At 43.8% G+C, this 23,330-nt stretch overlaps 1 protein-coding gene across 2 annotated transcripts in view; it reads left to right on the top strand.

The window, feature by feature from the left end:
* TANC1 (tetratricopeptide repeat, ankyrin repeat and coiled-coil containing 1) overlaps positions 1 to 23,330 on the top strand; it is a 273,934-nt gene continuing 250,604 nt past the window's right edge. For both annotated transcript variants that reach the window (XM_011947131.1, XM_011947130.1), the window contains exon 1: positions 1 to 35. The gene's annotated coding sequence lies outside the window, so the exon portion shown is untranslated. The remainder of the gene's footprint in view (positions 36 to 23,330) is intronic.

Genomic DNA, 23,330 nt, shown 5'->3' with positions numbered 1-23,330 from the left:
GAACCGCGCCGAGGAGCTGGAAACTTTCCCGGCAGGTAACTCCCGCCGCCCGGGCTCCGCCGCGGGCCTCGGAGCGCCCCGGGCCTGGCCAGCTGCCAGTGTGCGGAGAGGTCGAGAGGGACCCGGGGAGGAGAGGGTGATGGGAGAAGGGAAAGGCGTGTGGGAAAGTTTCCGGAGCGCCCCCTTCTCCGCCGGGCACACCCGGGAGCTTTCCGGGAATAGGCACAGACATGTTGGGCGCCCCGGGCCTTGGTCTCGGCGGCTTCGGGGAGTCCGCACCTTCCTTGCGAGGTTCCGCCGCGCCGGACCGAACCGGCCTGCGGTGGAACCGGGGTGATGGAAACCGGGAATGCTCGAGGCACACTTGAGTTTTGGGACCACCCCCGCCCGGCGCGCCTGCTCGCCCCCTTTCCCGCCTTCTCTGTAGCCCTCGGGCTTGGCAAGGGCCTGGGCTACGCCTGGTACCTGGCGCGGGGGAGGCGGGGGGAGGCGCGCCTGGCACAGCGGGGTCCTGGGCGCCCCCCGGAGAGTTGGGGTGCGCAGGTCGCGAAGTTGCCGAGAGAACTTAAGCCGGGGGCATCGTATTGCCATAGTCTGGGCTGAAAGTCTATTGCTTTGCTTCCAAGAACACTGCGATTAGCATATCCACACTCCTTTACTGGGGGTAGGGGTGAGTTAGGATTAGACTTTGGGGGTTTTTCTTTAGGGGTGGGTCGCTGAGAAAAGCGGTAATTGTCAAGATTGTGAGCCCCCTTGTTCTTGGATGCAGAGCGGTCCTTTTGGGAGGACGATATCAGGGCACTGGCTTCCTGAAGGACTTTGGGGTGCGGGCGCGCAGCGCTGTGGGTGTGCGGGGCTCCCGGCTTTGGCGCGGCGGCTTTCCGGAACGCCTGGCTGGGAAGGAAGCTCTAGACATTGGGTGGTGTGTTTGCAGACAGAAAGGTCTCTGGACCGGTGTTCTCAAAACTTACTGGACTTACTCTGTAAAGCTCCGGGAGGAAATGTGGCGTTGGCCAGGTAGAAACGCGACGCTGCGGCCAAGGGGCGGAGGACGCCAGGCTTGGCGACGGCCTTCTCCCAGCCCCCTCCTGCCAGCTCCTGGAAGCTCCAGATCCTTGTGCCTCCAGTGTTGGGACCGTTCGCAGTGGCGTTGTTCCCAGCTGGAGTTAACTTGGGAGGTGAGGGAACCTTCATCTTGAACTTGACCCCAGAAGCAGCGTCGTCTGTACAGGTTACAAGGTAAATGGAAGCTGAGCCTTAACGTGGGTTGGACCGCAAACTCTGGCTGGCGCGGAAAGGAAGTTCCTCGTTCAGAATCTTTGAGGAAAGGGCTCAGAATTCCTGAGATCGCTTGCCCTGGAAATGCCAGACACACCAGACTGCAGAAGTTAATGCGTGTTTGGAGGGGTGGGGGTGGGAGAGGAAAGGAGAAACCTGGTTAGTTGGCACAGAGGGCTGGTATTTCTCTGGAAATGAAGGGAGTCTGCGTCTCTGCTTTCACCAGATCCGCTACCCTCTTTTTTCCTTCCTTGGTCATCTTTATTCCTGCCAGGCTGGCACTCCTGAGGCAGGGGAGGAAAGGAGAGGAAAGCAGTTGTGAAGCTTCCTGGGTCAGCCTGGAGGTATTTCAGATCTGCTACTAGGAAGATTCCAGGATTTTAGCAGCTGCTTCTTGATTGCTGGGAATGAAAGAATTTATGAGCGGCTGAGAGGTGTTCATTATAGAAGTAGTCTGAATGTTTTACTCATCTAAGCTACTTAAAGACCTCACAAGGGACCTTCCCTAGAGTATGCCAGTTTCTGCAGTTTGTGTCAGTCAGAATGCTTGGTAAGTGTTAGTCAAAAAGCATCATAAATATATCCTGGTGGTTCTGAAATGAAAAGTATGTGGCAGTAAAGGAAGTATCGTATCTGATATCCTTCAGGACTTCCTCCTAGGGTTGTTCCTGTTACCTGCCAAGTGAACTTGGTCCAGGCTTCCGGGCTGTTGTGATTTGACAGTAACAGATGGGAAATAGTGTCATTGATTTTAGTGGAAGCAGGAAAAGTTCACAAATAAATTTAAGGTGAGTTTTTATGACCCTATCTTGCACTTGTGGTGCCCCAGACTTAACTTTTTGGCACCAAGCCTGTTGGTTCGAAGTGTTGCTGGAACTTGGAAGCCATGGTTTTCCTGCTTTCTTGGTTTAACCACCAGAATGCACAAATTATTGTAATTTATATCCATCCTTGATCTAAGACATAACTGATTCATAGTCAGCCTTTTTCTGCTTCCCATAACAGCCTGTAGAAAAAAGAACATTTTGTCTCTTTAACCACACACAATTTATTTGGTGCCATAGTAGGTTTTTGACACTGGATGATTGAGGGCATAATTTTAGAGACAATGGAGTTGTCTGGATTAAATCGTCCATTTTTAGGCGACATCCTCTTCTGAGTTGCTGATTAATTCTTTATCTCTCTGGGAACACTAAAACCAGCATCCCTGGGCCAGTGGAACTATAATCCATATTATAGTGACTCCTGCCAGCATAGCTGGAGGTTAACTTTATGTCGATGTTTCCATTAGACATTTCTAACCTAATTGTAAAGATTTTGTCTCAGTTGGGTTGAGAGTAGGGTTGAGAGTCTCATAGAAAAAGAAATGGCTTTATTTTTATCTTTATGATAAATAGTTTAACTTGTATTACAGGAATACATTTACAGAAGCAAAATAAAGCAGAGTGTTTATATATTTGTGGGGGGATTTGTTTTAGTGTTTAAAATAGTTTGGTTTTTAACTCTCTTTTAAATGCATATTTCAGTGGTGGGAAAACCAGAACCTCTCCCTTCCCCCTTTCTCCCCAGGTTACAAAAGTGTTTGCTGTACAGAGAGCTCTTAAGCCTTTCTAGGTCTTGGTTTTCTCATTTTTATCATCCCTAAAATGGGATTACCTTGCATCCCTAAAGTTCTGTGACTCTCCAAAAGTTTGAGAAATGTAGGAATTCTGGAGCCAGTGCTGTAATATTACAGCAGTGCTATGGGGTTTATAAGGGCTTGATTTACATATTTTATCCCTAATCCTTTATTTGAGTAAACCAAGGCCTAGGAAGTTAAATTAGACCTGTATCTATAAATAGTGGAGCTGAACTTGAACCAAAGTCTTCTGATTCTCCCTAGTCTCTTTTCTGTTTATTCAAACCTGCCAAAAGACTAATATGTGGCAATTTCTCACAATACATTTTTAGGGTTATATATGAGTTATTTTGATTTCAGAACCTCAGGGTTAACATCTATGCTTTGATGTCAGGGATTAAAAACAGTTCACTAATAATGGTAATAAAACTTTCTCCTCAAGAGAGTTTCAGAAAGTCACATGCTTCAAACTAATCATTTGTTTATTTTCAACTTCTCTTTTATTAAGTAGGCTTCAGGGTGTAATGTGATTTATAATCCGGACTAGTAACTCAGACAGCGTTCTTAAGGAAATCACTTTTCAAATCTGTACCTCTTTTTAAAAATAAAAAATGAACATATCATTTGCCTTTGATCTTGGTATCTCTCAGCCTGATTGCAAAGCCTGGATGAATATTCCTTTTTTTGGTGTCATCATTCTTGAGCTGTTTCTACTGATGGCTGGATAAGTGTAATTTTGCAGCACTTTCCATGCTAAATAAATCCTTCCCTTATGCTGTTGGGTTGGTGGTAAAGGGGTAGAAGGTTGCAGGTGACCCATTTTTGCTGTGTCTCTAAATGTTTGTGCTCTGTCCTGCTTGCCTAGTTAGCGGCACTCACTGCAGCTTGACACGCATCTGGAGACTAGTATGGATTTTCTTTAACAGGTTCTAAAATGAAATTGTGTGGTAAGCTGTAGGCTCTTTTATGTGTGAGCAGCTTGTCCATCTTCAGCTTTTTAAACTTATTCTCAGAGGAATGTCTTTTCAAAATATTAAGCAATGGGGTTTAAACCTCAAGAAGAAGATGTATCAGTGCTCATTGGCTGGGAAGGAGGTGTAGTACATCTGAAATTGCCACCATTTCCATGAGTGAGAGAAGAGAACATTATGAAGCATTATTTGCTAGAGAAGTTGGGAGACTTTGTACCAGGAAGGGACAAAAGCAGCAAAGGAGAAGAATGACTCTTGGTTTTTAATACTATTATCGGGAGCATGGATTTGGAATGATAGAGGACTTTGATGAAGAAGGCTTTCAGAGGACATTATCTTGTGGAGAGTGAAAGGGGTTGTCCTGGTTTGGTTTAGCTGTGTTGCTGATGGAACTTGCCCTTCTAGGGTTGGTGTTGTCTTTAGGGTCCCCTGCAGGTGGTGTGACCAAGGAGAATGTTCTAGAAAGAAGAGTTCCACAGACAGGAATATCAAGGACAAAAGTGTTGCAGAGGGATGACTTGGTTCCTGGATTTTAGCACAGAATTTGCCACTAGCATGAGGGAATTTATTAGTGAAAACCTTCCAGTGGTAGAGGTAGACAGATGTGAACCCAGTATGTTCAGTCCACATAGCCCAGAGCCACAGTGATTCAACCTCTTCCCTGCCCCACCTCAGCACACCTAGGGTTACCTGCCAGTCATGAATAGTGGCTTATTACCTCTTTGGGTAGGTGATGGGGGTAGAGAGTGGGGAAGTCTGTAAGAAGTACTCGGCTGTGACCTTTTCATGCATGTATACTCATGCAAAAATGGGATCCTCTGTTGCATGAGCTTTTGAAGAAATATGAAAAAGATCATACATGTATGGCTGCTGGTATTACAGCTCTCAAGCCTCACATCCAGAATTGGCCTTTTTGATGTTAGTTCCAATTTGGGAAAGCCCTGGAGGGAACCCGAGTTGGCTTGATGCCAGCCAAAGGAGAGTTACGGTTAGACCCATAAAATGGGGCTTTGGGGAGACAGAGTATCCCATAAAGAAGAGGGTTATTGTTAATGGAAGAGGGAGGGAGCTGGATCAACAAAAGAGCTAGCCAGGGCAGTATACATTTCCACAAGTGGTATTGCTGATCATAACAACATACCAAAGGATATGAACGTTCTTAATGTTGTTGTGATGTACACCCCTGTAGTCTTGAGGGCAGTGGACTTGTCCACATTCTGTGGGACTGTGAATTGCTATGTACACAGGCATAAGGGGGTATTGAATTACTGCTAAAAACATAAGAGTTGGTCATTATTCCCGTGTAACCCATTACATTCCCCTCTCTCTGCCATGCTTTGTTCTAAATTACTTGGGATAAGTAACATTAATTATTTATGTTTATTGAGTGCCGGCTGACTCTGAACTACATGTTTGAATTTAAAAAGTCTGTGGATGAAACAGTTTGGTTCTTTCTTCCCCTGTTGTCCTACATATGTAGAATACTATGGCAGGGATTGTCACCATACAACAGCATTCTGTGTTCTGGTCCTCCTTGCTTCTTGTGGCTTAACAACTGTTTATTTGCTTGGGATTCAGAAATGGGGGCCAGGTTCCCTGTGTCTAGGCTCACTGGTGCCGTGGTGGTTACATGATTCATTGAGGGCCATTGGCAATAGTTTACAACATCATAACCATCCTTGGTATCTATGGAAGATCGGTTCCAGGATTCCCATGGATACCAAAATCCTTAAATGCTTAAGTCCCTGATTAAAAATTGTGTATTTGGGAGGCCAATCATGAGGCCTCCCAAAGGTCAGGCGGATCATGAGGTCAGGAGATCGAGACCATCCTGGCTAACATGGTGAAACCCCATCTCTACTAAAAAATACAAAAAATTAGCTGGGCAAAGTGGTGGGCGCCTGTAGTCCCAGCTACTCAGGAGGCTGAGGCAGGAGAATGGCGTAAACCCGGGAGGCGGAGCTTGCAGTGAGCTGAGATCCTGCCACTGCACTCCAGCCTGGGCGACAGAGCAAGACTTTGTCTCAAAAAAAAAAAAAATTTGTGTATTATTTGTATATAGCTTATGCATACCCTCATATATATATATATTTGTAATTTTATTATTATTAGTTTTGAGACAGAGTCTCTGTCACCTAGGCTGGAGCACAGTGGTGCAATCTCGGCTACTGAAAACTCTGCCTCCCAGGTTCAAGTGATTCTCCTGCCTCAGCCTCCTGAGTAGCTGGGATTACAGGTATGTGCCACCATGCCTGGCTAATTTTTGTGTTTTTAGTAAAGATGGGGTTTCACCATGTTGGCCGGGCTGGTCTTGAACTCCTGACCTCAGGTGATCCACCCGCCTCGGCCTCCCAAAGTGCTGGGATTACAGGCTTCAGCCACCTTGCCCAGCCTCCTTTTATTTTATTTTATTTTGAGACAGGGTTTCCATTTGTCACCAAAGCTGGACTGCAGTGGTGCTATCATGGCTCACTGCAGCCTCAACCTCCTGGGCTCAAGTAGTCCTTCCACCTCAGCCTCCTGAGTAGCTGGGACTACAGGCGCGCACCAACACACCCAGCTAATTTTTGTATTTTTTTTTTTCTGTAGAGACAGGGTCTCACTATGAGACCAGCCCAGGCTGGTCTCAAACTCTTGGTTCAAGTGATCCTCCTGCCTTGTCCTCTCAAAGTGCTGGGATTACAGGCATGAGCCAATCCTCCAGTCCTCTTTCATACTTTAAGTCATCTCTAGATTACTTACAATACCTAATACAATGTAAATGCTAATAGTTGTTATTCTATATTGTTCTAAAATTTATATTACTTTTTATTGTATTTATTGTATTGTTATCTTTTTTTCCAGTGGTCAGTTACTAGAATATTTTTTGAATATTTTCTAACCTAGGTTGGCTGAATCTGTGGCCATGGGACCTGAGGATATAGAAGGTTGGGTGTGGAGCGGGTGACTGTGCTTACTACTATAATCCTGCTTTTGATTAGTTTTCCACTTGCCATGTACTTAAGGGTAAGGTGGATGTGTCCCCTGCCCCAGGGAGTGAATTTTGATTAAGCCAAGTCAATTTTAGTAATGCCATACCTTTTGCCTGTGACTTGTTAATGAATGTGTATATGACACCTGTTAGGTCCTGGCATATTTGAAGCATAAGGTTGTGAGCACAAGAGAACAAGTAGCACCAAGTGTAGAGTAAAGGTGCCTAAGACCACAATTACTTTTTTTTTTTTTGTCAGTGTTGGGAGTGTAGGAGGCGGGCGGGTAGAGACAGGGTCTCACCATGTTGCCCAGGCTCATCTCATGTTCCTGGCCTCAAGCAATCTTTTCACCTCAGTTTCCAAAAGTGCTGGGTTACAGCATGAACCACCATCCCCAGCCCGCATTGACTTATTTTAGCTGCTGAATTAGCCAGCCCTAGAACCACTGTGACTCAGAACTTCTGTGAGAAAAAACATTTTCACTATGTTTCTTTCTTTCTTTCTTTTTTTTTTTTTAAGCTAGGGTCTCACTCTGTCACCCAGGCTGGACTGCAGTGGCATGATTGTGGCTCACCGTAGCTTCTGCCTCCTGTGCTCAAGTGATCCTCCCACCTCAGCCTTCCGAATAGCTGGGACCACAGGTGTACACCACCACACCCGGCTAATTTTTGTATTTTTTGTAGAGATGGGGTTTCCCCATGTTGCCCAGGCTGGTCTCAAACTCCTGGGCTCAAGCGATCCTCCCACCTTGGCCTGCCAAAGTGCTGGGATTACAGGTGTGAGAGCCACTGTGTCCAGCCTCATTCTTGTTTAAGATCAGTAGTCTCCAAAGTGGAGTGTGCTAGATCATCCAATATGGGAGGGAAGAAAATATTCAAGAATGTTAGAAAAAATTGAGCTGTTAAAATATTTAACATAGGAGTTGACACTGGTTGGTATATCTGATAGTCTCTTGTCAGCTTACATTATATGAGGTTGCCTGAGGGAAGACCGGGCCTTTTACAACCTGGTGGAATTGACAGTGGTACCCTCATTCTTATTCTTGCTTCTAGCCATCTAAATACATTTATGGCTAGATTATCTAGTTTTAACTAAACTGACTGCCACAAAATGGGCGAGTAGTTTAAAAATATTTCTTGCGAAGAAAGTGTAATGATAATGATATACCTATAAAGGAACAAGAAAATATTCTTGGCCGGGCGCGGTGGCTCAAGCCTGTAATCCCAGCACTTTGGGATGCCGAGACGGGCGGATCACGAGGTCAGGAGATCAAGACCATGCTGGCTAACACAGTGAAACCCCGTCTCTACTAAAAAATACAAAAACAAAAACTAGCCGGGCGAGGTGGCGGGCACCTGTAGTCTCCCAGCTACTCGGGAGGCTGAGGCAGGAGAATGGCGTAAACCCGGGAGGCGGAGCTTACAGTGAGCTGAGATCCGGCCACTGCACTCCAGCCCGGGTGACAGAGCGAGACTCCGTTTCAAGAAAAAAAATAAAAAAGAAAATGTTCTTATGAGTTTAGAACATGACTTTTAAAACAAATTTGACAAGAAGGTGGCTCAAAAATTATGTATGGGCTGAGCGCCGTGGCTCATGCCTGTAATACCAGCACTTTGGGAGGCCAAGGTGGGCAGATCATCTGAGGTCAGGAGTTTAAGACCAGCCTGGCCAACATGGTGAAACTCCGTCTCTACTAAAATACAAAAATTAGCCAGGTATGGTGATATACGCCTGTAATCCCAGCTCCTCGGAAGACTGAGGCAGGAGAATCACTGGAACCCGAGAGGTGGAGGTTGCCGTGAGCCAAGATTATGCCAGTGAATTCTAGCCTGGGCGGCAGAATGAGACTGTCTTGAAAAACAACAACAAAAAGTTATGTTTGAATTTGTATTATTAATCAAAATGAACTTAAAAATACTGTTGGACTCCCATCCTTTAAAAAGTTTTAAATGTTGTATAATGTATATACTACATTCATGTGTGTGTATACATACCATTCACAACTACTGTAATTTTATGTGTACACATAAATTTAATTTTAATTACACATAAATTATATACAATTTATAATGTTAGTATATATGTTATAAATTTTTACCCCTGAAATTCCTGAGCTTCAATACCTTTTTAAAATTTTTTATTTTTTATATTTTTAGAAGTGAGTCTTGCTCTGTTGCCCAAGCTGGAGTGCAGTGGTGTGATAATAGTTCACCGCAGCCTCCAACTCCTGGGCTCGAGCAATCCTGTCACCTCAGACTCCCAAGTATCTGGGACTACAGGTGTGCGCCATCACACCTGGCTTAATTAAAAAAATTTTTTTTTTTGAGATGGAAACTTGCTCTCTCGCCCAGGTTGGAGTGCAGTGGCGCTGTCTTGGCTCACTGTAGCCTCTGCCTCCTGGGTTCAAGTGATTCTCCTGCCTCAGCCTCCTGAATAGCTGGGATTGATTACAGGTGTGCACCACCACACCTGGCTAATTTTTGTATTTTTAGTAGACACGGGGTTTCACCATGTTGGCTAGGCTGGTCTCAAACTCCTGAGCTCAAGCGATCTGCCTACCTCGGCCTCCCAAAGTACTGGGATTACAGGTGTGAGCCACCGTGCCTGGCTAATTTTTTTTTTTTTTAACTGATAGTCCTGCGTGATCAAAAAAAGCTTTGAGACCACAGTTTAAGTCACTTAGAGTTAGGTGTTTTTTGTTACTTGCAGCTGAAAGCACCATACCTGATGTAAGGACAGGTAAGAGTAGTAGCTGTCCCTGTTTTATTCTTAGCTTTCAAGAATCTCTGTGATCTGGTCCCTAACTTCTTTCCAGGCCCAGCTGTTCTCTCCTTATCTCTGCTAATACCACTGAGCTCCTGCCCATCCCTGACTATCATACTTTGTTTCAATTTTGCCTCTTCCCTCACCCTACCACCACCACTGAAATTTTGACTTTGAAGGGCTAGCTTAAATAAATATTGCTTTCTTATGAACATTTTTTCTGATTTACCCCTGCTTCCACATTTCAGTTTTTCTTTCCTTTTAGTCTCCCTAGTATGTTGTACATTCATTATAATGTCTTTCTCTGTTTGCTTTTTATTATTAAGTTTTTCACCTGTTGGCTTTGCAGATGGGTTGTAGGCTTCTTGATGGTAGGGGATCCTGTCTTACCTTCGTCATTTAAAAAAGAAAAAAATCTGTTTCTCCTTTGGGAGAAAGGGAGACAGAGAATCCACAGTTGTTAAACATCACTCTGGACTTGTTACTCTGGGGTGGGTCTTGCCTCCAGCCTTCTGGCAGCCTTAGGAAGGCAGGGAGCTCCATGTACATGAAAGGAGATTGAAGGCAGGGAGCTGACAGAACCAAGACAGCAGGACCCAGGATTCAGACCTGGAAAATTTTTATTTCCTGGCTAGTTTGTGTGCCCTCATGCATGTTATTTACAGTGGCATGTTCTTTCATATGGGAACACTGAGATAGATGAAATGGGAGGTTCCATAAGATGATAATGCAAAAACATTAAGGACAATCCTAGCAGATGCAGTGAGTTCAAAGGGGAGTCCTTGTGGAGTAACAGGAAAGGCCTGGTGGATGAGATGTATGAAGATCTGAATGCCTGCAGATAGTGACCTGTCTGCAAGTACCACAAAGCAAAATCATGGGAGATAACTCCCCAGGGTAGGGTCTGGCCTGAGCATCTCCGTTGGGAGACGGGAGGTGATGGGCTCTGTAGTGCTTAGCTGAATAGGGTTATCTATGTCATTATTCCTTCTATGCAAAGATAGTTGAGGGTTCACAAGTTGTAGGCTTTCAAGTTGAGCTATGTTAGATACATGCTCCCCTGATGGAAGACAGACATGTCTCCAGGGTTTTGAGGGTCAAATGACAGAATGTATATAAAGTGTTTTGAACATTATAAATTGCTTCCTTAGAGGCAAGGGAACATCAAAGTTGGTTGTTTTCTTGTATCAGAGACTTCTAGCTCAGATTTCTTTGTTGGCCATTTTTAAGTGCGTTTCCAATGAGTTTTTAAGTGTTGGGGTTCTTAAATGGAATATGATATAATTTTTTTCAGATGAATTGCAGATATTACTTAAAATCTTGCTATGAAACTTTCACCTGTGGAGTAAGTAGAATTCATGATTAAGGTGAATCTCTTTTGGGATCCAATTCAGTTTTTCCAAAGGATCTGTTTATAAGAATAGGACCACTTAGCTGAGTGTAGTTGCTGATGCCTGTAATTCTTGTACTTTGGGAGGCTGAGGTAGGAGGATCTCTTGAGCCAAGGAATTTCAGACCAGCCTGGGCAACATAGGAAGTCTCTGTCTCTACAAAAAATTTTTTAAAAAATTAGCCAGGCATGGTGGTATGGTGCCTGTGGTCTCAGCTACTTGGGAGACTGAGGTGGGAGGGTTGCTTGAGCCTGGGAGGTTGAGGCTGCAGTAAGCTATGATCACACCACTGCACTCTAGCCTTCGCGACAGAGCAAGGCCTTATCTCAATAAATAAATAAATAAATAAATAATTTTTTTTTAAAAAAACCGTTTTCATAAAGATGGGAATCTGTGGAGCTTTGATTTCTGGTCCTGGAAACCCTAAGTACCAACTGAAAGACACAAAGAGCTTTGATTTCAAGGTTTTTTTTGTTGTTGTTCTTGGCTACTATAAATCCAGTAATTTATTTTCATGAGTCTTTGGAAAGGGTTAGGGAAAGCTTTGAAATATCTTAAGGTGGTTTTGAAAGTAAAAAGTAGGTATGGTTTGACAATTTGAAATTTGTTTCATTGTAGATTTCCAAGGCAATGGGTTTGAATAAATTAAAGTTAATTCCATTTCAAGGAACTTTTGCAGTGGGATTTCATATTGTAGAAAGAGTCTGACTTATAAATCAAAACATGTTAAAGAGTAAACATATTTATAGATGCAAAAGACATCGAAACAGTGAGTGGCTCCTAAATTGCAAATAGATGCAATTGTGAAATTCTTATTCGGGGGTTGTTGAATCATGCATGTAGCTTAAGAGAGCCTTATTTTTCTTAGGATTTATTTAAGTAAAGCAAGAATTCCCAAAATGGATTCTGGGGGAAACTGAGTCTTAGGACGTTAACAGGTGTTATGCGGGGAAAAAAGTTCTGTGGTCAAATAAGTGGGAAAATCTGGGTTAACCAAAGTAAACCAGGTATTTTTATTTTTTAACTACAGGACTTTTGAGCACCCTTAGATCTAGTGTTCATTATAAATATCCTGGAAGGGAAATAGAGTAATCAGTATTTTCCAAACACGTTGAATTGTAGAAACTTTTTTTTTCCCCCAGAACATCTTTTGCCCAGAGAACAATGTTTGTTGGGTTATCTAATTTGTCGAAATACCTAAAAATCAAATCTCAGACATCACGTACTTTTGCCTAACTTTGCTATGCATTTCTAACGCAGGACTTAAAAAAATCACCACCCCGTTATCACTTTTAATACAATTAACAATAACTTAAAAATATTATCTAATTTGGGCCAGGCGCAGTGGCTCACATCTGTAATCTCAGCACTTTGGGAGGCCGAGGCGGGCGGATCACGAGGTCGGGAGATCGAGACCATCCTGGCTAACACGGTGAAACCCCGTCTCTACTAAAAAAAAATACAAAAATTAGCTGGGCGTGGTGGTGGGCACCTGTAGTCCCAGCTACCCGGGAGGCTGAGGCAGGAGAATGGTGTGAACCCGGGAGGCGGAGCTTGCGGTGAGCCGAGATGGCGCTGCTGTACTCCAGCCTGGGCGACAGAGCGAGACTCCGTCTCAAAAAAAAAAAATTATCTAATTCTCCTTTAAATAGCATTTGTCACCATTTTTGTTTTTTTGGAACCAAGATTAAATCAAGGTTCACGTATTGCACTGTGAGCTGTTATTGTTGTCTCTTTCGTCTTTTTAAATGTAGAAAAATAATATCTTATTACCTCTGTCCCTCCCATTCCTTTTAGAAGAGAACCTGCAGGTTGTCCCATATTCTGAATTTGTTTCCTGTGGCGGTGTTTACCTTATCCCATTGTTTCCAGTATTTCCTATAAACAGGAGGCCAGGTCTAAAAGCAAGATTAGAGTCAAGTAAAATACTTTTTGCAAAAATAGGTCCTAGACTAGGATTCCCCTCTGCACTCCCGACCCCCTCCATGATTTGAGAACAGGCATTTAAGTTTAGCAATTCACAGCAGCATGGTGAGTCAGACACTCCTGTAATCCTGGCACTTTGGGAGGTGGAGGTGGAGGCGGGAGGATTGTTTGAACTCAGGAGTTTGGGACCCTGGGCAACACAGTGAGACCTTATCTCTACTGAAAGTGGGAAAAAATAAATCATCTGGGTATGGTGGTTCCAGCCTGTATGTAATCCTAGTCACTAGGGAACTTGAGGCGGGAGGATTGCTTGAGCCTGGGAGATGATTAAAGCGCTGCAAGCTATGATTGAACCACTGCACTCCAGCCTGGGTGACAGAGTGAGACCCTACCTTTAAAAAGTTTAGCAATTAATAGCATGTATATATATATGAAAATATATATATACATAAAGAAGTAACAGCTTAGAGTTTAAAAATTAGTGTTGTTAGTATATCAATGGGATGCAAGTTGAATTGATTCCAGGTGTGTTTGGAAAGGTATTCTGAATAGTTGGCGTGGTTAAATGGATATGTTTTCAGTATATCTTGAGACTATAAACCATGTGTCTCTTGGGTAACGTGGCTTGGGTGTTAAACATTTTTGGTGGTTGAATTTTATTCAGAATGACAAGTGTCTGAGTTGTGATGGTAAAATACTACTCTATAGTCACTTATTTTTAAAGCACATTTAGGAATGTGCATTCTTTCTGCCTCTGCTCGATACATTTTTAACAGAATATTTTTCTGGTAAATGCTTATGCTAATCTAAAATACAGCCATAAATTCAAGGACACCCTCAGGGTGATAATTTTCTATGTACATTGTCTTAGAAACCCAGACATGTAAATAAAAGTTCCTATCATAGGTAACTTTGCTAACTTAATTTGCTATTTACATTTTTTTCCCCCCCTTGATATCCTTCCAAGTGCTAGTTGTATGTCTGGGAAAAGTTAAAGGATTTTGTGAATCTTAATGAAGAATAACTTAGTGTATATAAAGAAGCTTTGCATGATGAATGGTAGCTGTCATAAGGTGCTCCCAGCATGTTCTTATATTTAATCCTTTAACCAGCAGGGACACTGTTTTCTGCATTAAAATTTGCCTGTTGTGAATAATATGGTGACTTGAACAGAGTAAATACTTTGTAACTATAGTTAGTCCATTAAAAATATACATATACACTCCCTTTTTCTCCCCTCTTTAAAAAAACACAAACATATAGGATATGGTAAAAAGAATGATCTTTGAAGCCAGATAAACTTTGGTTTTGTGTTTGGCTCTGTCTGTTTACTTGACCTGTTTCTATGTCTGTAGAATGGGGACAGTAATTCCTGTTTCATAGAGTTTATGCCAAGGCCAAAGGCGAAGCCCTATATGAAAGGCTGAGCACTGTGCGTGGATCAGAGGTACCAAAACCAGCTCATCTTCCACCTTCTCCTCCTCTTACCATACTTTATTTTATTCTATTGTATTTTATTTGTTTATTTAGTTTTTGAGACAGGGTTTTGCTCTGTTGCCTAGGCTGAAGTGCAGTAGCACAATCTTGGCTCGCTGTAGCTTCAACCTCCTGGGCTCAAATGATCCTCCTGCCTCAGCCTTCCCGAGAGCTGGGACCACAGGTGCACCATCATCTCTACATCAAAATATTTTTTTCTGTAGAGATGGGATCTGCTATGTTGCCCAGGCTGGTCTCGAATGTCTGGACTCAAGCAGTCTTCCTGCCTTGACCTCCCAAAGTGTGGGGAGTACAGGCTTGAGCCACCACGTCCAGTCCTTACCATATTTTATTTAACATTCTGGATCAGTTGTTAAATTTAATTTTTTAATTGTTCTGAGTGTTTTAAAAATTGTAAATTTTAAGGTACTTGTTACAGAAGTCCAGATAAGTTCTTGATTTCAAGATAATCTGTATGGGAGTTTGTTGCTTATATTAAAACAATTATATGCCTATATGAAATGTTTTGAACTAACAAGTAGGACAGTTTTAGATGGTGATTTATAGAGGAGAAGGAATAAGAGTCAAAAGTGGTATTTTATTATTGGCACAAAAATATTGCTAACAAACTATCTGGTTTTTATGAAAATCAGTATTTAAAAAATCAATTTTTTTACTAAGACTGTGAAAACATGTGACGCTCTTCAGACTTATGTAATGTTTTGCTTGAGTATGGTTTAGAACAATACACTTTATTTAGGTGGAGTAAGTCTATTGTACTGTGCTCAAGTCATACATGCATATTCATTTATGAAATAAATACTACCAACAGGAGAGCAGGCTTTTCTAGAGAAGAGGGTGGTCAGTGCTTCCTTCAAGATCCTCACAACAGAGAAATGGGGATTCTTCTTATTGCCTTTGTGCCTATTAAAGATGCACACGAAGGTGGAATTAATATATCCTGAGTTTTGAACAGAAGTGAAGGAACAGTTTGGAGAATGCCTAGATATCCATGGGCCTTGCATTCTTGCCATTTATTGGTAAACCAAAAAGTGTTGTCTTCTATCATGAGCTGTTTCCAAGTCTTAGGCCATTTGGCTTTGAATCTAGCTTGGACAAGAAAAGATCTCAGCTGAGCAAGGACTCACACTGCTCCTTCCCAGATAGTACCTGTTCCTGAGAATGAACTTGATTCCCTACAGACTTTCAAGTCAAGTGGTACTTGAGCTTTTTACACTTTTCCTCTACCATTACAAAGTTTTGTTTGTCTCTTCCTTTCTGAAATGTTTTGCTTCAGCGAAAAAGGACCCCTTTAACTGTCCCAACTCTACATACCAAAAGCTAAGCCAGGAGGAATCAAAGGGTGTTAGTTCCCCCTTCCATCATGGAAAAAGAGATGCCATTTCTAGGACAGTGATTGAGACCTAAGCCAGTGGAAAATGTAAAGAGACTTTACCTTCTTCACAGGGCTTTCTTGCTTCCTTCATAAGAGCAGTGTTAGCCAACTCAACAAATAGAATTTCCTTATGAGTTTTTTAAAAATAAAAAGTTACCATGAAGGTGGTAACTATTTGACAAATTAGAAACTATTTTCATTTGTCAACGGGTGGTGGAGGTCTTGTATTAATTTTTCCAACAAATATTTCTTGAGAGCTGGTCATTGCGTCCTTCAGAGTTTGAGGCCCAGTGCTGTGTCTCAGTCTGAGGAGACAAGTGCACACACAGTATCACTGCAAGGTGTTAGGGAGTGCGGAAAGAGGAGGAGTAGGGGGAGGATGAGGAGTTGACAGTGGCTGGGGAAAACTTCAGGGAGGAGGGGGAGGAGGTGAAGGAGGCCTAGGACTTTGCCACGTGGGAAAGAGGGTGAGAGGCTCTGTAGAGAAAAGGAGCACAAGAAGCACAGGCTGGGTAGCATGAAAATACAAGTCGTGTCTGGGGTGTTGTTACTAGAGCAGACGGTACTTTGCATTTGGGTACAGTGGCAGGGAGAAGAGAGCCAGATTGCAAAGGCCTTGCATGCCAGGCTAAGAAGCGTGGACTTGATCCTGTAAGCAAGTGATAGCTGTCAAAGGTTTTTCAGCAGGGAGATGATGTAATCAGATCTGTGTGTTGGAGAAAAGCTTTGGCAGCGGTGGTGTGGAAGAGAGACTGGCGTGGGGACAGATGGGCTGCAGAGCTCTCTCTTAGGCTTTTGAAGTAGGTCAGGTGAGAGATGATGTTTGAGGTCTGAGTTAGTGGGAGGAAGAGAAGTAATGCCAGTTGAATACCTTTGAGTGTGCACTTAAGGTGAAGGTACATTAGCTCATGTAATCTTCACAGAAAAACTTTTCATAGGGTGCTGTTTTCATCCTCATTTTGCAGAAAAGGAAACAGACTCAAAGTAACCTAGTTCAGCCAGGATTGAACTTGGGTTTACTGTCCTGTGCCCACCACCGTTTTTAGAACAAGATGTCAAAGAACAAAATTTGAACAAATGAAGCTTTAGAGATTTAATTATCATTTTTTAGGGGTTAATGAACTAGGCAGCACCCAGACTGCAAAATAGATGGGCACTCTGCAGGGATGACTGAACAGCAGGTTCTGTAAGGCAGCTTGAGCCGGAGCACAGAGATAGCACAGCGCCAAAGGTGGGCTGGCTAACCTCAGGTTATTACTTCAGGTTACTTTCCTTGTGTGGGTTAAAGCAAAGGGGATTTCCTTATTTTTGCCAGCTGTAGTTGACTGGGCCCCCTCTTTTTCTCCCCTTTTCTTCCAAGACAGAGTCTTGCTCTGTCGCCTAGGCTGGAGTGCAGTGGCATGATCTCAGCTCACTGTAACCTCCACCTCCCAGGTTCAAGCAATTCTCCTGCCTCAGCCTCCCAAGTAGCTGGGATTATAGGCACATGCCACCACGCTTAGCTAATTTTTGTATTTTTTAGTAGAGACTGGGTTTCACCATGTGGCCAGGCTGGTCTTGAACTCCTGACCTTGTGATCTGCCTGCCTTGGCCTCCCAAAGTGCTGCGATTATAGGCATGAGCCAGCGCACCCAGCTGACTGGGCCCCCTTTGGATTGGTTGTCGTGAATCTCGTGCTTTTTGAAAACTGTCCTGTTTGGAGATTTGACTATCATTTCTCTCTTGTTTGCTTGGAGGGTCAGATCTTGTAAGTAAACAGCTCAGGTTTTGGTTTGGTGATGTGGAAGCTTTGCATGAATGACTTCATTTGGGTTGATCTGTTGGATCCTAGTGCAGGAGGTCAGTCCAAATCAGTGGCTCCCTATCAATTTTACTTAACAAGAGGGAATGAGAACATCTTCGAAGAAGGAGTGCGCATGGTGTATGATTTTTGGACTGGGATGAAATGGAAGCTTCTTCCAGGTTAGAAAAGGAATACTTAGCAGCTTACTGAAGGTAGAGTTTCCAGGTGTGGCAACAAGGTATGGATGATGAACGATACTGTAACAGCACTCTCTCAGGAGGGGAGGGGCAGAGTTTGGGGACCATCTGGGATACCTAGTTGGAAATGCCCAGTCAGTGGTTGGAAATTTGGCATTCCTGTAGAAACTCCTTTAAGCTAATGATATACCTCCTGGTAGGCATGAACTTAGAATTTGTAGGAGGGCATGGGTAATGCCTAAGCATCATCTGGGGCACTTAATTCAGAATGCAGATTTCTAGACCCTGCCCCCAGGAGGTGCTTCAGTAGGCCTTTGGTGGGGTTTGGGGATCTGCACTTGTGTCAAGCTCCTGGGTTGAGAGAGAGAGAGAGAGAGAGACAGGTTATCACTTTTGAGAAATGTTTGGCTTTCCCAATGGCCTAGGCTGTCTTGTAATTTCACTTCCTTTAGGGAGCTTTTGATAACTCCTCAAAGAATAGGATGTTGATCTCTGGTAAAAAGCAACATCTGAGAAAATTGTTTTTAGGAACCTGTGTACATTCATATTTAATTCTGCCAAGGATGCTTTTTAGTTTTTTGGATTAACACTCAAAAATAACAAGTCCTCAAAATTAGGTTTGTTCTTTTGTCTTAAGTGGACCTTTGGCAAGAGATTTCTGGTGAAGCTTGATTCTGAGTACTTTTCTCATGTATTAAAACGAGGCTGGAGGAGGGAACCTGGGACATGGAGAGTGAGGAGTGATAGCCTGAGGTTCTTGGTTTGCCTAGGAATGGCCTAGGTTGTTACTGATTAAGAAGTCACTGGCCAACATGGGGAAACCCTGTCTCTACTTAAAAAAAAAAAAAATGCAAATAATAGCCAGGCATTGTCGTGGGTGCCTGTGATACTAGTAACTCAGGAGGCTGAGGCAGGAGAATTGCTTGAACCCAAGAGGTAGAGGTTGCAGTGAGCCGAGATTGTACCACTGCCCTGCAGCCTCAGTGACAGAGCAACACTCCGTCTCCAAAAAAAGAAGTCACTGAAGGCTGGGTACGGTGGCTCATGCCTGTGATCCCAGCAGTTTGGGAGGCTGAGGTGGGTGGATCGCTTGAGCTCCCAGCCTGGGCGACATGGCAAAACCCTGTCTCTACAAAAAATACAAAAGTTAGCTGGCTGTGGTGGCACACACCTGTAGTTACAGCTACTTGGGAGGCTGGGGTAGGAGCATCGCTTGAGCCCAGGAGGTAAGGCTACAGTGAGCTGTGGTAACGCCACTGCACTCCAGCCTGTGCAACAGAACGAGACCCTGTCTCAAAAAAAAAAAAAAAAAAGAAGTCACTGAAAAGTACTCAATTCCTTGAAATCTGGGTTGTAAACCCAATCACTCATTCATTATTAGACCATTGGGAGGCTGGGGTAGGAGCATCGCTTGAGCCCAGGAGGTAAGGCTACAGTGAGCTGTGGTAACGCCACTGCACTCCAGCCTGTGCAACAGAACGAGACCCTGTCTCAAAAAAAAAAAAAAAAAGAAGTCACTGAAAAGTACTCAATTCCTTGAAATCTGGGTTGTAAACCCAATCACTCATTCATTATTAGACCATTTGCTTATAATTAGTCCTAACCAGCCTAGCTTCCCCTTCCCGTCTGTCATGCATGTCTTTTTCTCAGGAGTAGAAGCTTTGAAGCCAGACAGACTGGGATAAGTTCCCAGTTTAGTCCCTTTACCCCACTGTGACCCTGGACAGGTTACACAGCCTCCCTGAGCTGCTTTCTGTGAATTTGGAATGTGGGAAGGTAGTTTTGGGAATGGAGTGGATAAAGTCAGAACACCTGGACTTGAGCTAGTGCCACTCTGAATCTTGGGTGGGAAGGTGAAGGCTGGGCGCCTGCCTGGTTCATTCAGCACACATTAAGTGCCTACTTATTCAGCTAGAGAGTGTATTTAGGGTTGACTGTGTGCATTGCTTTACATTACCTACCTTACTCTAATTTTCCTCGAGTTGGAGGGAATTTTTGTGTGGTTGTGGTTGATGGTTATCAAGAAAAAGTGGCCGGGTGTGGTGGCTCACAAGTATAATCCCAGCACTTTGGGAGGCTGAGGTAGGCAGATCACCTGAGGTCAGGAGTTCAAGACTAGCCTGGCCAACATGGCAAAACCCCATCTCTCCTAAAAAATACAAAAATTAGCCAGTCGTGGTGGTGGGCGCCTGTAATCCCAGCTACTCAGGAGTCTGAGGCCGGGAGAATTGCTTGAACCTGGGAGGTGGAGGTTGCAGTGAGCCGAGATCGGGCCACTGTATTCCAGCCTGAGTGATAGGCGAGACCCTGTCTCAAAAAAAAAAAAGAAAAAGTGTTTTCGTTTTGTTTTCAGCTTGTGTGTCTTTTTTGTTGGTATCTTGTTACCCTTGGGATAATTTTTGCTTGTCTCTCCGAGTGAGCAAGGTTTGGGTTCATTAACTGCTTGCTGCTGATTAGTTCATTTTTCCGATGTGAGAGAGAGGAGCATCTTCCTTTGTTTTCCCCTCCACCTTTGCTAAATGCCGTTACTACTTCCTGTTGCAATGACAGGGCTTCCCAGCTCCCAGCTTCTTTTCCTTAGTCCCCATCCTGTTGGGGAGGACACAGGAGGAAGTCGGCTTGCTCACTGATTGGTTTGTTCAGGCACTTAACAGGAGCCAATTGAGCCCTCACTCTATGTCAGGCTCTGTGCTAAGTGCTAGTCTAATTCAGCCCTCTTGAAGGCCTTAAGAGGGAGCAGACATTCTTTCTTCCTACCTCATGGGTTTTTGCAGATGAGGCTCTGTACCTCCCCCCAGGTCTCATGGCAGTCTGGACCCATGCTGCCTCAGGTCTCATGGCAGGCTGAGTGGACCCCTGCTGCCTCCTGCGGTGCTGCCCTCCTCACCCACTCCTTGCCCACTCTCACTCAGCTTCCTAATAGGCATTTCCTGGGGCGACTATATCTGACCCAAATTGGTTATTTTGTAGATCCTTTAGGGGTCCTGGTCCAAAGGTCAATTTTAGTGAGTGGTATGGGGACTGTGGAGTTGCAGGGTGGGGAGAGAAATGTGGGTCATAGCTGACAGTGTTCACAGGGACAGCACATGAGGGGAAATAAGCCTCACTATTGCAGCTGCTGAGACTGCACGTCCTGTTCGTTTTGAATCGCCCCTCAAAGACACCCCCCTGAGGATGCTAAATGCAGATCTGTGGATACTGTTGGCAGAATTTGCCTGTTTATAATACTTTTTAGGGGGGCCCTGGGCAAGGTGGCTCATGCCTATAATTTCAGTACTTTGGGATCTCACCTGGCTCCACCATGATTTGGAAACAGGCATTTAAGTTTAGCAGTTCAGGCCAGGCACGGTGGCTCACACCTGTAGTCCCAGCACTGTAGGAGGCTGAGGTGGGAGGATTGCTTGAGCTCAGGAGTTTGAGAGCAGCCTGGCAACATAGTGAGATCTCATCTCTACTAAAAGTTAAAAAAAAAAAAAAAAAAAAATCAGCTGAACGTGGTGGCCCATGCCTGTAGTCCCAGCCACTTAGAAGGCTGAGGTGGGAGAATCACTTGAGCCTGCAAGATCGAGGCTGCAGTGAGCTGTGATTGTGCCACTGCACTCCAGCTTGGGCAACAGAGCAAGACTCAGTCTCAAAAAAAAAAAAAAAAAAGAACTTTTTTTGTTTTCAGCCATTTTAGTCCCACATTTTAGATTACTTTTGACTGACTTTTTGGGAGACTGTCATGCCCTTAGATTATCCATAATAATTATGAAGATGTCAAGTCCCTTAGGACAACATATTTAACTTGGCTTTTTCAGCATCAAAACATGCATTGGAATAGCATAATGTAAAGATCAGTGATTCTGGAGTAAAGTAGACTTGGTTTCAAATTCCAGCCATCCTCTAATGCCCTTGGATAAATTTCTTCATGGCCTTAGTTTCTTCATCTGTAAAATGGGGAATTTTTTTTTTTTTCTTTTTAAGACAGAGTCTCACTCACACTGTCACAGGGGCTAGAGTACAGTGACACAATCTTGGCTCACTGCAACCTCTGCCTCCCGGGTTCAAGCGATTCTCCTGCCTCAGCCTCCTGAGTAGCTAGGATTACAGGCCCCCACCACCACGCTTGGCTAATTTTTTGTATTTTTAGTAGAGATGGGGTTTCACTATGTTGGCAAGGCTGGTCTTGAACTCCTGACCTCGTGCTCTGCCCGCCTCGGCCTCCCAAAGTGCTGGGATTACAGGCATGAGCCACTGCGCCCAGCCAAAATGGGGATCATTTAACACGGTGAGAAATAATGTTTGTACAGTACTTTTAGAGTAGCTCCTAGCACATAATAGATGTTCAGAAGTTCCCTCCTTGTTTGATTCAACAGGAACCAAATTGTATCAAACTGTAGGCAGTTAAAAGGATGAATAACATGTGGTTTCTATCCTGGAGGAACTTAAAATCTAGTGGGCGAGGCTGACACAAGAATTTGTCCTGAGGAGGTTAAGTGCCAAGACCCACGTTGAGGCTGGAGCAGAGCACAGGAGCATTTCCTCTGCCTGGAAGGTTGGGAGAGCCTTCTGGGAGGAGGTTATATCTAAGCTCTGTCTTGAGGGATTGAGTAAGAATTCACTTAAGCAAGCAAGGTGAGATGGGTTGTAGCCAAAGCAACAGCATGAGCAATGGGTGGAGTATTTAGGAGGACTATACACAGTCAGGGATTGGCTGGATGGAATAGTGTGAAGCAGGAATTCCTAGGAAATGAGTCTAGAGAGCCTGGTGAGTGTGAACTTGCTAGTGGGCCTTGTGTACCTTGCTGGAGAACTTAGGGTTAGGGGCTGGGTGCTGTGGCTCACACCTGTAATCCCAGCGCTTTGGGAGGCCAGGGTGGGCAGATTGCCCAAGCTCAGGAGTTCGAGAACAGCTGGGGCAACATGGCAAACCCTCTTCTCTACAAGAAATACAGAAACTATATGGACATAGTGGTGGGTGGCTCTAGTCCCAGCTAGTGAGGAGGCTGAAGTGGGAGGATTGCTTGAGCCCAGGAGGTGGAGGTTGTGGTGGGCCGAGATCGCGCCACTGCACTCCAACCTGGGTGACAGAGCCAGATCTTGAATCAAAAAAAAAAAAAAAAAACAAAAAAAGGTAGAAAAACATCAGGGCTAGATATCAGAGGTAGTTTAGGGATTAAACTACACTGTTACTGATTAATAATACTTACATGTAAATTTCCTGTTTTGATAGGAAGATATAGAATTTGCTAGGAAAGAAAATAAAAATATGAGGAAAAATAATATATAAATAGTGTTAATAACATACTCATGCATTTTTACAGTGCACAGCCTGATGAAGTAAATTTTGGTACATCCATATGATAGGGTGATATGCAGATGTTAAAAGAATGAGGTAGGTTTATGTGTGCTCTTAAGGAAAATTTTCCAAGAATATTATTAAACAAAAAATATATATACATAGAATATCTTTAGAAGTATATATAATCCCACCAACAGTGTAAAAGTGTTCCTATTTCTCCACATCCTCTCCAACACCTGTTGTTTCCTGACTTTTTAATGATGGCCATTCTAACT

The sequence above is a fragment of the Colobus angolensis genome, unplaced genomic scaffold, assembly GCF_000951035.1.
Source record: "Colobus angolensis palliatus isolate OR3802 unplaced genomic scaffold, Cang.pa_1.0 Scaffold259, whole genome shotgun sequence".
In the NCBI taxonomy this organism is placed as follows: domain Eukaryota; kingdom Metazoa; phylum Chordata; class Mammalia; order Primates; family Cercopithecidae; genus Colobus; species Colobus angolensis.
The sequence above is the reverse complement of the archived record's forward strand: the minus strand, read 5'-3'. Positions and strand labels throughout refer to the sequence as shown.